General features: G+C 45.2%; 1 protein-coding gene across 2 annotated transcripts in view; it reads right to left on the bottom strand.

The window, feature by feature from the left end:
• Window positions 1-17,442, bottom strand: part of BICRAL (BRD4 interacting chromatin remodeling complex associated protein like) — a 106,874-nt gene that overhangs the window by 79,217 nt on the left and 10,215 nt on the right. Inside the window, exons 1-2 of one of the 2 annotated variants that reach the window (XM_032647616.1) lie at window positions 11,404-11,728; window positions 3,230-3,494 (exon numbers count right to left, since the gene is read on the bottom strand). The gene's annotated coding sequence lies outside the window, so the exon portion shown is untranslated. Of the gene's footprint in view, window positions 1-3,229; window positions 3,495-11,403; window positions 11,729-17,442 lie in introns of those variants that run through there. The other variant, XM_032647617.1, reaches the window with a different exon arrangement.

Raw genomic sequence — 17,442 nt, 5'->3', positions numbered from 1 at the left:
GCTGAGGGCTTCCCTGGTGGCGCAGTCTGCCTGCCGATGCAGGGGACACGGGTTCGTGCCCCGGTCCAGGAAGATCCCACATGCCGCGGAGCGGCTGGGCCCGTGAGCCATGGCCGCTGAGCCTGCGCGTCCGGAGCCTGTGCTCCGCAACGGGAGAGGCCACAACAGCGAGAGGCCCGCGTACCACAAAAACAAAAAAACAGAAAAAAACTGTGCTGAAACTCAAAATGATATAGACCTCGTCTCATGTTCCAATTCAAGAGAGCCAGCAGCACAGTCCATAGTGTAGTACAGCGATGTTTTGAATGTGTATCTGTGTCACAATGGAATCACCTGGAGAGCTTTGGAATAACACAGAATCCTACATATTCAGGGGATCCTGGATGAGCCAGAATTTCAAAACTGGAGGGAGTTAGGGGCATTGAGAAGTTGAAAGCAGGAATCTTAAAACTGAGACTGCCTAACACATTAGACCTTTTGAAAAAATCTCAACTGTCCCTGACAAATGGATGTTACAAATTTGTATTTTAAAACATCTCCCCAGTTGATTCTGATGCTCAGAACATGGAACATGGCTTTTGGGATCCACTGTCAATTCTACCACTTAAAACTTCGAGACCTTGAACAATCCGAATATCTTGGCAAACATTTTTAGTTCCTCCCCTGGTAAATATATACAATTCCTGGCATACAACAGTGTTCAACACATGGTAGGTCTTATAGGGCCTAAAACAGCCACTATAGTATTTGTAAACACAAGCACACACCTAATGGTGCCACTATGTTACTTTTATCCACCAGAAATTAACTATTTACTTTCCACCTCGGTGGACTCCTAGAGAGATCAGAGCTTTACCGACGTTTTTCCTCCTCCCTATAATCTTTTCAGTAACAATTGAAAACAAAGTTAAAACACACACACACTTTGATAAACAGCTACTACAGGACAGATAAATACTTATATGAATGCTTCTAAGGAAACACTTTAATGAGTGGGGGAACTGATAAGTCTTGTATGATCAGAAAGAGATGAAGCAAAACACAGTGTTTTGTTTGTTTTGTTTTTGTTTTTAGAAAGGAAAGGAAAAAAGTCTCCGGGGTGTTTCAAGGCGAGTTTAATTTTTCAGATCAGAGTTCTAAGAAACTATCGTAATTTACTACCATTTGGAATAGGGGATATGAAAGCCAAAAAGAAGTTTCAAGTCACTGGAACCCATCAGCTTCCCACAATTTTTACAACTAGAGGAAAGTCTCTCCAGGGTTGTGATAAGACAACCAACTAAAAAAACTAACATAGGGTACCTATACAGAACCACGCTACTAGAAGGCAGGCAGACACTGTCCTCGACTCTTTTTTCTGCAATTTTGTAACCTGGTTCGACTTTACTCTCAAAATGAAGTGGAAGAGGATGAACGAAAAGCCTCCATGCCCTGCCCGAAGCCGGGCCAGGGAAAGCAAAGCCGTCCAGGTTCAAGCCGTAGGAAGACGACGGGAAGCCCTCACCTCCAATTTTGACTGGGGCGGGGGCGGAGGGGGCTGCGGGTTCAGGGAGGGAACCCCTCGGCTGCAAGGCCCGACCCTCAGCCCACTTCCTTCCTCAACGCAAGTGGTAAAAGGAACAAGATGCCGCCGGCCCCAGCCCCTTCCCGCTCCGAGCCGGCTGCCTCGCCTTTCGGGTCTGGGGGCACTGCGAAGGACCAGGCTACTCGGCCCCGGGCCCAAGTACAGATTTCGGTCCCCGGAGCGTAGCCCCCACGCCCCGGACCGCCCAGCGCTGGGGTCGGCAAAGCGTCCCCGAAGGGCGCCGCCCGCGCCACCAGGTAAGATGGCGCCCGCGGAGCAACTGCGCCACCAGCCCTGGCGACGGGCCAGGCCCAGCGCCATCTTAGCGCCTTCCAGCTGCCACCCCCCCAACCCCGACCCGCACAACCCCCGCAAGATCCTGCGTCCGGGACGATCCGGGGCGCGAGCCGCGTCGGGCCCGCGCACTATCGGCCAAAAGAGTGCCACCGAGCCTCTCGTGTCTTCGGACCCGGCCGCGCAGGCCCCGCAGGAGGCGCCTGGCTGGGCCAAGGGTCCTCCGCGCGGCACAAGGGCTCGTCCGGGCCAGGCCGCGGGTCGTCTGCGGTGCTTTGGACCCAGGCAGCGAAGCGATGGGGAAGGGCCAGTCCTGCCGGCAGGCGCGCTCCGAGACCCGGGCCGGACCGGGCCGGGGAGGCTGACCAGCCCCGAGCTCTCCCAGCCGCGGCCGCCCGCACAAGCAGCGGGAAGGAGGAAGCCAGGATGAAAAATAAACCCCGTGCAGCCGCCGCCGCCTCCCTCCCACCTGCTCCCCTCCCCCTCTCGAGACGCGGGGTCCATTTTGCCGAGAAGAAGAAAATGCGATTCACACCCAAGAGCTTCGAGAGAGAGAAGAAACGAGGGGGGGAAAACCGAGGGGAGGAGATTGGAAAAGCTTATTTTTCTTCCTCGCTCGCCGTCACTCCTGGCCCTCCCTGCCCCTGCTCACGGCCCCGCCGCGCCGTCCTCCCTTCGCCGAGCCCCGCTCCCTCCTTCCCGGCTCCCGGCGGCTCCGGGGGGTGGGGGGGGGGTGGGGGCGGAAAACACACTCTCACTCGCGCACACAACTAATTTTAAACCGGCTCAATCAATGAGTCATTAAACGGCTTCCCTCCCCTCTCCACCCCACCACCAACAGCCACGCCATCCCCCTTCCCAGGCTCTCCCTCTCCCCGCTCCAGAAATTTGCATCCGCGGAAAAGAAAAAAAAAAAAAACGGCGCCGGGGCCCCCACCCCGCCTAGGCGCCCCCAGCCCGGCCCCGCCGCCCCCTGCCCGCCCGCGCCCCCGCCCGAGACATTGAACTTGGTCTTCCCGGGGCCCGGGCATCGCTGGGAAAGGCATAAACACTCGATTCCCCTTTTCTCCGTGTCCATTAAACATCCACCCACCACCACCATCACCCACCCACAAACCCACCCCCCCCCCAAAAAAAAAACACAGCCTTAGCCAATAGCTCTCTGGGCTGAAACCTAATATCCTGGTTTTGGCAACTCGGTGTTTAATTTGCTCCTCTTTCTTTTCTGTCTGGAGATATATCTCCAGCTCCCCCCCTCGCTTTTTCCCCTCCCCGAAGGAAAGAGGCAGAGGAAGGAGGTTGTGTGTGTTTTTTTTTTTTCTCCTTGAAATTTTTATCACAAAATTATAATACACTCAAAGGGAAACTCACCGTCATGAAAAAGCAGTGCCTTGTCAACGGGGTTTTCTGCGCCATCGCACCAGGGGCGGCGGCGGCGGCGGCGGCGGGCGCGGGGCGCGGGGCGCGGGCGCGGGAGCTCCCGGCCGAGCGGCGCCGGCCACACGCGCTCCGCTCTCTCTCTTGCTCACCCCCGCGCCGGGCGGCGGGCGCCCGCTCCCCGCGCCCGCCCGGCCTCATGCTCTGCGCCGGGCAAACCCGCTCGCCTGCTCGTCTACCTCCAAACTTCGGTTCTCGCCTAGCAAAAAATGTGAAGATTAGGATTTTTTTCAATTAAATTTTTTTTTTTTTAGAAAAATCAAGCTCCAAAGCTGATAATTCCTGTTTCCTTTGGGATTCTTTTTAACTTCAAGAAATGCAGTGGTTTATTCAAGAAACAGGGTTCTTGGCTTTTTTTTTTTTTTTTTTTTAGATCTACAAGATGCGTGCTATTCTCCGCAGGCGCCCTACGCACACACACACACGCACACATACACACACACACACCAGTTTTAGCTGGGGGGGGGACGCTGATGGGGGGGGGTTTAAAAACAAAAAACAATATTTGTTTAGAACTCTAACTGGAACATGTCCCAGTACATACTTTTTGCATATGCTTTAAAAAAAAAACACAAAAACGAAAACATAACTTTTAACTTAGTTATTTGGCAAATAACTAATTCATTCCAACTTTTAATTCTAAGCTTTCCTTTGCAACACCCTCTTTCCATTCCAAAATGCAGTGAAACCTTATCTGTAAACCTGTATATTAACATTAAAACAAAAACAACAAAAAAACTTTAGCAGCCAAGATGGTGAGGAGCTAAGTAAGTCACTCTCAAAACATCCAGTTCCCACTGCTTCCTCTTATTGCAGATAATTGTACCGCCACATTTGTAGAATTTTCATGACGTGATCCCCAGTCTTAAAAGAGCTTCCCAAACATCCAGTGAAATAGAATAGGTGAAAAAGGAGAAAGAGAGAGCTGCTACCCAACCTTTTAACATTCTGTAGTCCAAGTATAATTACCACCCATTTTTAATATCAAATCTCAAACCGAGACGTTTCCAATAAACCATCCAGCATCCAGAGCATTTAAATAAATGTTAATTATGACTGTGGATTGGGAGTGGGTGCCTTTGTGGTTTAGGTTAATTACATTTACTTTTCTGTAAATGCCCACAAAAATATAGTGGGGGTTTTGTTGCCTTTTATTTTAAATAAACATCATGGTAAAAGATAAATTGAACAAAAATGTGATTCAGATTTTAAAAAATACATACGTAAGCCCCAGAAAACTCTAAAATTATTTTTATTTATTATTATTTTTTTTTGCGGTACGCGGCCTCTCACTGTTGCGGCCTCTCCCGTTGCGGAGCATAGGCTCCGGACACGCAGTCTCGGCGGCCATGGCTCACGGCCCAGCCGCTCCGAGGCATGTGGATCTTCCCGGACCGGGGCATGAACCCGTTGTCCCCTGCTTTGGCCGTCGGACTCTCAACCACTGTGCCACCAGGGGAGCCCTCTAAAAGTATTTTAAATTAGTTTGTAATGCATATAGCAATGGGGTCCTGCTGATAAACAGGAAATCTCAAACCCATGTCCCCCACATATTTGTTGAGTTCTAAATACAATTATCCCTAGATTTAAATTACTTAAGTGGAATTCGTTAGTTTCTAATATAATAATATCCCCTTAGCATTAAAAAACATAATGGTGGCACACCTTGTCTGCTTTTAGAAGGATACTGTAACTATGCTATTTTATTGCACAAGGTAAGTATGTCAAGGTTGGCATACAATGTTGTCATATTTAAGATAGAAGATCTTTTTAAAAAACAAAACATATCTTGTTCTAGTAACTGCCACTCTGTCACTCACAATGTGTGCTTTGTACTTAGACCCACCTCAATAAATACAGTCCAGTGATTTAGTATCACATAGTATCATGGAGGTGTTTTCTCAGATGTGTGTTGTGTTCACATTCAGCCAAGGTCTTCCTGGAACAGTAGTCTTTGCATAAATTTGCATATTTCTCTACACTTGACAGTTGGACCAACCAGTTTTCTAATTGGCTTGGGAAATTTTAAAACCTGTTTTAAAGTGCCTTTGGATTGGCTGGAGTTTAATTATAATACACATTTTGAAGAATTACATTTCAGAAGAGTCCATAGATTATTCATTGCAATTAGGGCCCACCAAGCAAGTTTTACAGCTGTTGCTCCACAGCTCCAATGAAATATTAATGGATTTCAGAAAGCTGTTCTCCCAAGTAGGCCAAGACCCCTAAGAAACACAAATCTGACTTTGAAAAAGCCTGCCATGCCCTATCCTCTTCCTGAATTCACCTCTTTGTTAGGTGAATTCAGGAAGAGGATAGGGCATGGCAGGCTTTTTCAAGAATGCCCAAATATAAGAGCACTAATACTTATTGAGGGCCTACTGAGTGCTGCCAGGCATTATTCTATATACTTTATTCTTATCTTATACATTATTGCATGAACCTTAACACAAACCGATAGAATAATGTTTAATTATCCAGATTTTTGCAGATGAGTCTCCCAGTCGTTTCTGTAATTTGCCTGAGGTCATCAGTCTAATAAGGGCTGGGGGAACCCAGGCATGGTTGACTCCTCAACTCACCCTCTCTTCAAGGCCCAAAAGGATCCTAGGAACAAGCAGTCCTTGATGTTTCAATATAAACCAAGTTCAGTGGTGTGGTATAGGCAGAGGGACCACCCTCTAGTTGGGAAGACCTACTTGAGAATGCCAGTTGTCAAAGGTAATTTAAAATATTTCAGGGGGGGTCAAAAAATATTGGGACAGCAGTGGGGAGAATCTCAGATTCACCAGGTAACATGAAAAGTCGATATCATTTAATAATAAAAAAGAACTTCTTAAATTTTTTTGCATGCAAATAAAAAAATGTAACATTTTAAAAATGGGATATCCCTTTGTACATAAAATTTTAAGTTATGGTTTATATAGACAGGATTTTGGTATCTGAATGTAAGATTAGGAAACTTCTAAAGAGGAAAGTTCTTAAAATGGCTTGACTATATGCAAAAGACTTTAATTGTATTGCCTACAATTTAAATTATGTACAATTAAATGTTCACTCCTATGATGCTCGTCTGTGTATGTGACCCTAGAAGAAGGGCAACTGGACACAGGAGAAAAAAAAAAGTTGTAATCATAATTGATACATTCTAGCATGTGTTTGGACCTCTAAATAAAAAGGTCCAATGTCCACATAACAAGTAAAAGTGGAAATGTTCCTCTTTTTCTGTGTTCTTCCTCCAAATGTTCCCCTTGGTTGGTTGGCTGTTCTCAGAGGGGGAGAATGCAAATGCTGGAGATAAGTGGTGATATGCATGACCAGATGTGTCCAGATGTGACCAGATCACAGAAATCTGAAATATACCTGATAAGTTAGTAAGTGCCTCTATACAGGGTTTGTGACATAAAAATTTAAAGTTCTCAATGTGCATAAATAAGGTAGTTACTTTTATTTGTACCTCTTGAGGTACTTATATTCTGAGACTTAAAGGCACTGGCTGTGTACTGAGACTGACCACAGTTCAAATTCCACCTTTGTCACACACCAGGTGTGTGGCTCTGGGCAAGTCACTTCACCCCACAGAGCTTCAACTTCCTCATCTATAAAACCGGGATAATTATAGTACTCACATCTGAGAGTTATTTTAAGGATTCAGGAACTAGCGCACATAAAATGTTTAGCATGGTGCCTGAAACATAACGAGAGGTCAGTATATTCAGCTAATCTTCTATCGCCTCATTTTAGTTATGTGTCGAGTTGAACCATGTTAAGTCTTCCCATGTAAATTTCCAATGGCAATCTCACATGATTCCACCTAATATATCTCTCTCATGTTCTGTCCAGGATAGGGAGCTCCGCAAAGGCTTTTTATTTTCTAAGGGCCTAGCAGAGTACTTTGTATACAGTTAGCTCTCAATCAGCACTTGTGGGATAAAAGAAAAACAGGCCCAATCCACGAGATGTATAAAAATGTAAGAAATCAGGGACTTCCTTGATGGCTCAGTGGTTAAGAATCCGCCTGCCAATTCAGGGGACACAGGTTCGATCCCTGGCCCGGGAAGATCCCACATGCCTCGGAGCAGCTAAGACACAACTACTGAGCCCACACGCCACAACTACTGAAGCCCGTGCGCCTAGAGCCTGTGCTCTGCAACAAGAGAAGCCACGACAATGAGAAGCCTGTGCACCACAACGAAGAGCAGCCCCCGCTCGCTGCAACTAGAGAAAGTCCGCGTGCAGCAACGAAGACCCAACACAGCCAAAAATAAAACAAATAAATAAATTTATTTAAAAAAAAAAGAATCCGCCTGCCAATGCAGGGGACACGGGTTCGAGCCCTGGTCCTGGAAGATCCCATATGCTGCAGAGCAACTAAGCCCGTGTGCCACAACTACTGAGCCTGCGCTCTAGAGCCTGCGAGCCACAACTACTGAGCCCATATACCACAACTACTGAAGTCCGTGTGCCTAGAGCCCGTGCTCTACAACAAGAGAAGCCACTGCAATGAGAAGCCTGTGCACTGCAACAAAGAGTAGCCCCTTGCTCGCCGCAACTAGAGAAAGCTCTTTGTGCAGCAACGAAGGACCCAACGCAGCCAAAAAAAAAAAAAAAAAATTTATTTTAAAAAAGGATACAAGAAATCAGTGTATTTCTACCTAGATACCTATATATTAAGAGGGTAATACAGTAAGTCTCCCTGAACCACATAAAACCATTGCCCAGTTGATCACAGGCAGTATCGCCTAACAGTTTAGAAGTTCTTCCTCTCCCTCTCTCTCTCTTCCTCTCTCATCAAGTAGACCTTTATCATTGCCACTTTTTAGCCATGTAAACTTGGCCTATTTTTTTTTTTTAACTTCTCTCACCTCAGTTTACTCATATGTATAGTGAAGGTGACAATATGTATATCTCGGTCAGTAGCAGGAGGAGTTCCAATGATATTAGGATGCAAAACCCTTGTTTTAGTGCCTGGTATACAGTAAACATTCAATATTAGTTGCCATTACTGTTGTGGTTGTTAATACTATTATTAGAAGTAAGTGGGGACTTCCCTGGTGGTTCAGTGGTTAAGAATCTGCCTGCCAGTGCAGGGGACACAGGTTCGAGCCCTGGTCTGGGAAGATCCCACGTGCCGTGGAGCAACTAAGCCCGTGTGCCACACATACTGAACCTGTACTCTAGAGCCCACAAGCCACAACTACTGAGTCCGTGTGCCACAACTACTGAAGCCCGCATGCCTAGAGCCCGTGCTCTGCAACAAGAGAAGCCACCGCGATGAGAAGCCCGTGCACCTGCACCGCAACGAAGAATAGCCCCCACTTGCCGCAAACAGAGAAAGCCCACGCACAGCAACGAAGACCCAACACAGCCAAAAATAAATTAAATTAAAAAAATAAAAGAAGTAACGTGGAACTGTTTTCAAAGCAATGGTAAACAAGCAAATTACTGGAGTAATTACAAATGTTTTCAATAACTTGCCTACATTATTATTTTATTTGATACATGAGTATAAACACTTTAATCATCTTTGTAGAGACTAAGGCTATTCTAGTCCTGACACATTTCAAGCTGGTTATTTTCCTTGACAGACTTTAAAAAAAAAAACTGAACTCCTACAAGCTTCTAGTACAAGGATAAGGAATACAGCAGAACTGTTTAAAAAAATAGAGGCATCGGCACTCCCACTGGCCTTGCTGTCTTACACATCCAGCCTGTTTCCCCACAGAGTATGTGAGGGGGAGGATAGTCATCAGGTTAGGAGGATGCCACACACATGCCTTGGAGGTGCCACTCACCAGCTCCCAGGCCCCTGTGATGCCAGAACTCCCAACATCTCCTCAACAGAACGTCCCTTCCACACCACCACGCCCAGGAGGATGGTGGGTTGCAGAGGCAGTGGAAGAGAGGTCTCATAAGCTCAGAATTTGGTGAGAAAGTCAGCCTTCAAGATAGGATACCCATGCAAAGGGGCTTGCTCAATAAATAAATGTCAGTGTCCTTTCTGAAAATGAAAGTAAGGCATCTGAAGAAAGAACCACCCCTAAAAGATGACTTGTAAAAACAAGTCGAATACAAATAAATAAGTAGGTACAAAGCAGGCACCAAGATATATCCTCAACACTGAAGAAAAACAGTGAAGGAGTAGAGACACTGTATCACCTCCACAAGTATTTCGATCACATTACGTGAGCATAGTAAAGTTAATAAGGCAACCGTAGAGCTCCCATGAAATACCCCTCAAACCATACAATTCTCTCTTTCCTAAATCTTCTAATTACTAGGGCCATTTTCCAGGTACTCTGATACTGAACAAAGGTACAAGTACTTTTGTACCCAAAAAGGTTTAGACACCTCCCTCACTGTAAATCATACTAATCAACCAGCAGTTTGGGTATACTGATCAGTCCCTTGTGAGTTAGATTAACTTGAGTCAGGTCTAAGACAGCAAGGAGGTTGTTCAGAGATGGGCAATCAGAGCAAATGACATGTACTCTCAACATATTTTAGGATCATGTATGATTTCTTCTTATTCTCTCATCTACCTTAACCCATGCAACCCACCTCCAAAATCTCCCTCAAATCCAGCCCCTTTTTGCCACTAACTGCCTCACCTAAATTCAGGCCCTTACCTTTTGCTTCGCCTCCCTCCCGATTTTACTTTTACGTCCCTCCAAGTAATCTTCTATCTAAATTACTACCCAAAATTACCTTTTGAAAACCCAGAGTTGTTTATGTCACACCTCCATTAGCACCTCACTGCCTGGGGAAGCTTATTAGAAATACGAATTCTCAAGGCCAAACCCATCACCAGAAAAATGGAGTTTCTGGGGAGAGCTGAGGCCCTGATATTTGTACTTACAAGTAGTTCATTAGCTCCACCTGTCTTCCCAGGAGCATCTCTAGCCGCTCCTCTCCTGGTACCCTGCAGTCCAATCACAGAGAATACCTATCCCTGAACAAGAACAAACTCTTCTCCATTTGGGCATATCCTTTTCCCTCTGCCTGGAATGTCCTTCTTCTTCTGGGGCAAGCCCACCATTCTGCAAGGTCCAGTTCAAATGCTACCTCCTCTGGGAAGACTTCCTCCACCCCTACATCAGTGGCTTCAAAATATCGTCTGAGATTCAACTTCAAGAAATAGATTTCACATTCCAATGCAATAGATATATAACTGAAATGAAGGTTTCAGAAAACAATATCTAAACTTACTATGGAGGATGTAACTTGATCTATTTCATCCTATCATCCCATTTTAAAAAATGCTGTTGGCCGCCTTATACTTCATGGATTTCATGATCCACTAAGGGAGGCAACATTCATTTGAAAAATACTGCTGAAGGTGAACAAATGACCCCCTTCCCTATGCATGTGATATGTACTCTATTATACTGTTTATCACACTCTACGGTAATGATCTGTTTACAGTCTGTCTCCCCCTCCACTTCCCTCCCCCCAACACGCACACACCACAAGGAAGTCAGCATATCCTTGGGCAGTTACCCAGCCGTTGACAAATGCGGAAATGAGAATATTGAAGAAGGAATAATTTAATTGCTTTTGCTCGTGTCTAATTTTTTTTTTTCCATTTCTGGTTATGGTTCACAGCATAGTCTATCAGTGATTCCCATGAGCCTGGAAATCATATTAGCTTCAACCCTTTAAGTTAACAGCAATTTTTAAAAAACAGCCATTTGTACTTCAGTACAATTTAACCAAGGTGTAAATTTTTCTTCCCCTCAAAAATAAAAACCACATTTAGGCAAAACCAACCAGAAAATATTCTGTCGGGTTGCTAGCTTGCTAAGATAGTACAAATGTGGGCAAACAAATCTCTTACTTAAGACACTTAGAAGCAAATATTCAAAAACCTCAAAACCCTCCTTCCGTACCACTTCAGAAAGGAAACCCCCCTCCCTCAGGGCGGGTGCAGATATAGAGGCCTTTCTACCTGTGCTGCCTAAAGCTCCATGTCTCACTAGGCTGTCCCCATCGACCCAAGCACATGCAAAAAGTAGGGGAAGAAACCCAAAAAAAACAAAAAGAAACCAGACCAGCTAAAATGAACCACAGCAATGAACCTAAGCGGCAAGTTCTGGTGTGAACTGTACCTGTGATGGATGCGCGGGGGAGACAGCGGACTCGCAGGGGGAGGGATTCTTTTTCTGCAGCACGTGGCTCCATCGACAGGAAACCTGCCTGCAACACCCCCCAACTCTGCACACCGCTCATCTGCAGCATCGTCATTTGTGTGATGCTAATTTGCTCAATGTCCTCCCAAACGTACTGAGATTCGGTGAAAATATATTGTGGGCTTGGAGGAGCTGGCCCTAGGACAGGCTGGAAGTGGAGGAGGGGCCATGTGTCAGTGAAATGTTCTGGGGGCCAGAGGATGGAGCAGGCAAGTCTTTCCAAGGAGAGAGGGGAAGAAGGGTCACTTTAAAGCTGGGTTTTAAAGGATGAATAAGAGTTCTCCAAACCATGTGGGGAAGGAGAGGAGAGAGCTCCAGGTAGAGGAACTTTATGTGGGGGAGTCATTATTAAATATGAATGAGGGGGGGAGCTGCAGACAGGTAGATGGTGAGGGGCTTTGCTGCTCATGGCAGAGAGTCTGTATGACCCTTTAGGCTGCCACTTTCCACTCTGCAGGTCACAATGCAATAGGTTGTGAAATCCATGAGATTGTGACCAGCTTTCACAAAAATGAAATTGCCTAGAATAGAAAATATTTGAATATATTGCAGGCACTGAGGGTATAAACTCTTTTGTGAAATTTGTTCCCAATATAAATGTGTCTATGTATATACTGGTTTGTGATATAAAATGTTATTTCTTACCGTGGTGGTGATTTAAACTTAAAAAAACAAAACATCTGGGCAAGAAAGGGATCCATTTGAGGATGATTAAATAAGAGACTGCTATGAACAGATGTGGATTTCATGAGGAGAAGTGTGATAGCTCAGGAGACACATGGTGGTGTTTTTAAAAGGTATCCCCTGGGCTTCCCTGGTGGCGCAGTGGTTGCGAGTCCGCCTGCCGATGCAGGAGACACAGGTTCGTGCCCCAGTCCAGGAAGATCCCACATGCCGCGGAGCGGCTGGGCCCGTGAACCATGGCCGCTGAGCCTGCGTGTCCGGAGCCTGTGCTCTGCAACGGGAGAGGCCACAACAGTGAGAGGCCCGCGTACCGCCAATAAATAAATAAATAATAAATAAATAAAAGGTATCCCCCACCAGACAGTGAGCTCCTCAAGGACAGAAACTCTGTGTCACATAGCTCTCAATTCCTAGCACCTGGCACACAAGAAGGCACTAAATAAATGTTGATTGAGTATGGTAACTAATGTTCAAGAAGATTCCCAAAGAACCTCATCTCCTGGCATCTCCACCTTTGTGTATCCCCCTCCCACAGCATACCGGGGTTGGTCTCTGTGACCAACAGAATAGGGCAGAAGTGACTGTCACTTCTGAGGGTAGGTTATAAAAGGCTGCAACTTCCATTTTAGGTGCTCTTTCTGGAACACTCGCTCTGGGGGAAGCCAGCTGCCATGTCCTAAGGATACCCAGCCTATGGAGACACCCATATGGCGAGGAACTGAGGTCCCCAATAGCCAAGAGCCAACGAGGAAAGGAGGCTTTCTCCCTGTCATGGAAGCAAATCATCCCCCAGCCCACCCTTCAAATGATTACAGTCCCAAGGGACAGCTTGACTACAACCTCACGAGAGACTCTGAGGCAGAAACACCCAGCTAAGCTGTTCCTGGGTTCTGGACTCACAGAACTGGGTATATAATATAATAAATGCTTATTATTTAAGCTGCTAGGTTTTGGAGTACTTTGTTATACAGCAAAAGGTAACAAATACAGGGAATTATTCATGAAGTCTAGAAAAGCTGAACAATAATACCAGTATACTAGACTTATCCAGGGTTGACTACCATTTTTTTTTTTTCCTCTAAGAATCTATCATGTCACATTTTCAGCCTGACTAGATTAGGAAAAGGCCTCTGACCCAACTTGGACAAATGGGATCCTCTCTTCTAGTATTAGTACTTGAGACAGAGAAACTGGGTCAGCTGTGAGAAGCAGACTGTAAGTCTGGAAAGACTAGGGGTCAAGGCCACCATTTTGGAGAAGTTATAATGGGGCCCATGCAAGTGGATGGGAACAGAAAGGCCAATGTGTCTGGAAGAAGAAGAAAGCAGATTCTCAGTGGACGTGGAGAGAGGGAAGTGGGGAGGGGAAACTGTCTGAGATATTCTAAGTCCCAGGAGGTCTGGCTGCCTTTCTGGTATTAGGGTTGGAAGAGTCCCCTTCCTTATAATTATTTCCCATTTTACTTGCTCATTGATCACTGAGTTCCCTTTCTTGAAACCAAAAGATCCTCGAATACGCCTCGGGCCAGCTTCTCCCCAGTGCTGGCAAGGGGAGTGGCTCCTCCTGCTGTGGCAGGCCATGGATCTCTCCAGAGAAGAGCAACAACTGGCCAGAGACTAAGCTGTGTTATTACTGCTATGCAAAAATGGCTATAGATGGAGTAAAAGGTCCTTTCAGACCATCCAACTCCTTTTGCCTTAACTCCATTTTCACCAAATAATCCTGTGATTATTAATGTACTTCAATTTAGAAAGCTGTGTTCTGGCCAGCTGAATTAATCATTCGAGTGGTTGGGTAGGTTCATGCCCATTATAAATTCACAGATTGGTTTTCAAGTACAAATCATTCTGGAGCAACCTCCATTTCATTTCCACTGCCCTCGGTCAATCCCTGTCATTTATCCAATGACCCACTACAGTAGCCTCCCGTGGCACTAGCCCTGCTCCAGTCCATCCTCTTCAACTTCTCTTCCTAAAACACAAAGAATCCGATGCCTTGCTCTCTGCTCAAAACCTCTGATGGTCCCCGGTGCCTTGGGAATGACTGCAGGCAACAGCCCTATCTTCCACCACACCCCTTGACACTCCTCCTGACTCCTTCTTGCCACGTGGCATTATTCCAAGTTCCTCAAATGCAACTGGTACCCACACTGCTCTGCTCCTGTTCTTCCCATCGCTAGCATCCCTTTCCTCTGGGTACCTCCCCTGCCTGCTCACTTTCTCTCACTCCTCTCTGTGCCCCTCCTCCCTCTTCCCTTTGTACTTCCACAGAATTTCCTCTCTCCTTTATAACACACACTGCAGTAGACCTGACTTATAATTAGTTGTCTTCTGGTCTATCCCTGTATGGTGAGCCTCAAGGAGACGAGGACTAAGCTTTTTTCATGTTTATCTTTCTCTCATCCCAGGGCCAAATAAAGCATCTTGCATCAACACTTTAACATTCATTGAGTGTTTTCTGTATCCAGGTGATGGAGGTAGCAGGCACTCAACAAATGGCCACTGAATCGATGACAGTCAGTTAGGTGGCAAGAACAAGTTTCCCCTGGGCCTGATGATGTTCAGGTGAGGTGCCCACCTAGCCTCTGCATGTGCAGAGGTGAGAGAGCAGAGTCAGACTCCTCGTGACACCCACGGTGCAGCAATGAATGAATGAATCTCAGCCTCACTTTTTTTTTTTGAATAAAAAGCGAGGCGCTATTTCTCATATCCTGATAAACTAACATGCTGCTCCCCTTTTCTTCTCTTTCCCCCTCTTTCTACAGTTGCAATTATGACTCACAGGCACATTGCAGAATGGAAGCTTTAGGTCAACAACTACTGGAGAATGGGAATGGGGGTGACCTCCACAGTTATATAATTTACATGTTCTAGAAGAAGGGCACGTGGGTCAACCCACAAGTGACTTCATTGCCCCTCTTTCAAGAGTCAGCATCGACATGTGAAGGAAGAAGCAGAATCTGGTCCTGATTTGTCCGCTGATAAGCCTTCTCCTGTCCCCAATTCTTCCGCTCCCTCCCAGAGTTGTGGGAAGGACTAGCTCTGGGAAGACATGAGACAGACAACCCAGAATCCTAAAGAAAATAGCAGAGAAAGTCACACAGTCATTCCTAAAGCAATGGATCAAGAAGTATCGGAATTAATAAGCAAAAAAACAACCCCCCCAAAACCCATACACATGTTTTCTCCTCTTTTTAAACAAAAGTGAAGATTTCTACATTCTAAATTTCTATCTTCCAGAGGCTATATATTAAATGAATATTGCCTCAAATCAATGCTTACCCCACAGGTTCTAAAAACGCAGCAAAGCATATTGCATAGACCCCTGACAGCCTCTAGAACTACCTACACAAAGCACCAGGAATCACCAACTTGTAGAACACCGGAATACCCGCAGCAGCTTTGGCTCTCTGGGGAATCACACTTCTGTCAAGAGGCTATCTTTCTCAGCTTATCTTCAGATCCCAAGTTCACTCAAACTTCACCTTTCACTTCGTGGTCATTCACACAGAAACAAACTTTTTATTACTTTAAGAGAATTGTGCTCTTAAGACAAAGAATAGAAAAACTCTCATGCTCTGTTGAAATGCAGATGGAGGGCAGGGGCCGTGGCTCACTCATGAGCTAAATCACTGTCTCTCCCCAGCCACAGGCCTTCTAGGATGTGCTCAGATTTGTGCCCCAGCAAATTTCAACTTACAACAGGTCACGGACCACTGGATCCCTCTCAGAGAGTGGCACTCACACTTGTCAGAGCCACACGTGCCTTATGCCGTAGCTCCCGTCACACAGCCACATCCCTGAACTTTACGTGCCATTGTTCCCACAACCAAACTGGCATCTTTTACAAATAAATAACAAATTGGCATCTTTCACTTTTTGCAAGCAAAGGTTCATTATCCTGACAAATGAAGGAGGAGAAAGTATCCGCGGCACAAATGGGTTCCCACTGTGCATCCACATTTCCTTATCCTTATCACATCAGAATGACACAAAGACGTCGCGTTATCCATGTCAACGAGCATGTTTGAACACCATAATGTGTAAGGCATCAATCACCACACCATTTTTTCCAAACTTTTTTGACCATAACCTATAAAAAGAAATACATTTTTATCCTGCAAGTCATGTATATGTAAAATGTGTATGTACACTGCTTATTCAGTACAATGCACTCTGACGTTTTCTATTCTATTTCTTTTGTTACTTTTTAAAAAAAATGTAGACTTCCACCCACTAAAATGGATTTCATGTCCTTATTGGGTTGGAACCTGTGGTTTGAAAACATATAGGATTTCACAAGATAAGTGGTGTTTTGCAGAAAATAATGAAGTCCTATCTAAGAAGAGAACCTTTCAACTTCTAGGCAGAAAAGTTGAAGAGGAATACTTGTTTTGCTTCTTCTCTAACTTGCAACTGCCAGGACATTTTAAAGCGCTTGATTTCAATAAATAAGCCATTTCTACAGAAACCTATCTCAAACTTTGTGGGTCACTATTCCCCTTACACTGAAGAAAAAAACTGAGGTTGAAAAGGTATTCCCCCAACCATGTGTATTAAAAATGCACATCTGTTTGGGAATTAAAATTTGGCTGTATCTTTTAAAGAATCTTAAAATTGTGTTGCTTCAAATTATTACTCTCCTGGCAAGGTTACCATGAAGATTAAATGAGATAATGTGAGAGAAGGGCCACGTGGCTCCTGCTATCTTTTAGGTTCTTGGATTATCTTTTCCTGGACATGCCTGAACTCTGTGTGACCTGGGGGCTCATTCACTGAACACCTACCCTGCTGGGCAACGGAGGACAGAGGATCCCACAAGGAGTTTACTGGCTCCATCAATAAGGATAAATATCATCACAAACTAGGACTCTAGAGTGCCTGGGTTGAGTATTTCACTTATTCCTCCAAAAGATAATTACTGTGAGCCTTCCATGCCAGGCATGATCTGCCTGTGTGCAGGGATTATGGGGTATAAAAAATAGACACACCACAGCCGTCATGGAGACTACAGTCAAGTAACACCTTAGAGCGTGTGAAAATACTTCACAGTCCATTAATGTTACATAGCATGCGAGTGTTTTACACTCCCTTACCTGTAAAGGGAGGTAAGATTAGATCAATGGTTCTCAAACTGAAGATATCACAGATAAAAAGGATTTCATAAAAGAAACTGAAAAAAAAGGGGGGGGAGAAAAAAGAAAAAGAAATAATATGATCTCACAACACAATTCTTTAAACTGAATGACATGTCAGTAAAAAAAAAAAAAAAAAA

Source organism: Phocoena sinus, chromosome 11 (assembly GCF_008692025.1).
Source record: "Phocoena sinus isolate mPhoSin1 chromosome 11, mPhoSin1.pri, whole genome shotgun sequence".
Classification (NCBI taxonomy): Eukaryota; Metazoa; Chordata; class Mammalia; order Artiodactyla; family Phocoenidae; genus Phocoena; species Phocoena sinus.
This window is presented reverse-complemented; position numbering and strand designations above follow the sequence as displayed.